This window comes from Anarrhichthys ocellatus, unplaced genomic scaffold (genome assembly GCF_004355925.1).
Source record: "Anarrhichthys ocellatus isolate YVR2014 unplaced genomic scaffold, GSC_Weel_1.0 scaffold128, whole genome shotgun sequence".
NCBI classification, from domain to species: Eukaryota; Metazoa; Chordata; class Actinopteri; order Perciformes; family Anarhichadidae; genus Anarrhichthys; species Anarrhichthys ocellatus.
The window spans coordinates 184800-185945 of record NW_022280158.1 but is presented as its reverse complement, the minus strand read 5'-3'; the positions used below and the strand labels follow the sequence as shown (position 1 = coordinate 185945).

General features: G+C 36.9%; 1 protein-coding gene across 1 annotated transcript in view; it reads left to right on the top strand.

Moving 5' to 3' along the window:
• Window positions 1-1146, top strand: part of efr3a (EFR3 homolog A (S. cerevisiae)) — a 54811-nt gene that overhangs the window by 35868 nt on the left and 17797 nt on the right. The window lies entirely within an intron of this gene.

Genomic DNA, 1146 nt, shown 5'->3' with positions numbered 1-1146 from the left:
TTCCTCGCCCTGTCCACACCCGTAAGCTAGGTTATATACATCCGCGCCCCCCCCCCCCCCCCCCCAGTGAACTGTGTTATAACAACACTGACATGTTGGGGACGTTTTCTGTCTTAGATCCAGTTGTGATCTAAAGTGTTTGGTTCTGTAGATTAGTCATGTGATGCTTTATTCAGACCCGTGTCCTCTGTAGAGATGTATCCCGGATGTGTTTAGCCTAGCTTAGCACAAAGACGGGAACTAGCCTAGCTCCATCAAACTAAACCAAACAAACAATACACCTTTCAACAGCCTCCATGTCTGTCTGATGTACATCTTGTGTCTTTGTTGTTCATTGAACAGACATAGAAACAAGTGTTCACCAGAATAAGATCATGTAACTCTTAGAGAATGATATCTCACAGTTACTTTTGTATTTTAACATTAAATGTTTTTGTTAAATAACTTTTTAACTTGTGTTACATTTTAATTTGTGTAACTGCTAATGTTTATTTTTTGTTGTACATATTCTTCTTCGTTCATTTTAAGCAATTAAAATAAAAATGAAATTATTAATAATATACATAATTCTTATATTAAATAAATGATATTGTATAAAACGTTTGAATGAATATACGTAGGCAAATTAATTCAAAATAATGAAAGCATATTATTATTCTAGTCTGAGTCTTTCAGTCTCTGTCTGTTAGATGTTTGTTCTAAAGTGCTCGAGGCTGAAGGCTGAGTCGCTCAGCTCTGACTCTGTCATCATCTGAGGTGTTGCTTTTTGTGCCAAAGTGAATTCAGAGAACTGAACCAGAGAAGATGTGAGTGTGAACAACAGCTAAAAACACATTAAAAAATAATCCGTCACTGGGTACCTCACACAGCTTCAATAAAGAGCTTTAACAGACTTTCTGTTACACGGTCAGACTGTGTGGAGACCTTGAAGCTGCTTCAGGGGAAGCAAATCAGATGTTAGCGTGTTTAATGACACAAAAACATACAAATATATAGATCCTAAAAATGAAATAAATATGTTTTTGTCAGCCAAATCCAATCTTTTGAAATGAAGTTCCCCAACATAGTGTTTGACTTAAACGTGTGTGTGTGTGTGTGTGTGTGTGTGTGTGTGTGTGTGTGTGTGTGTGTGTGTGTGTGTGTGTG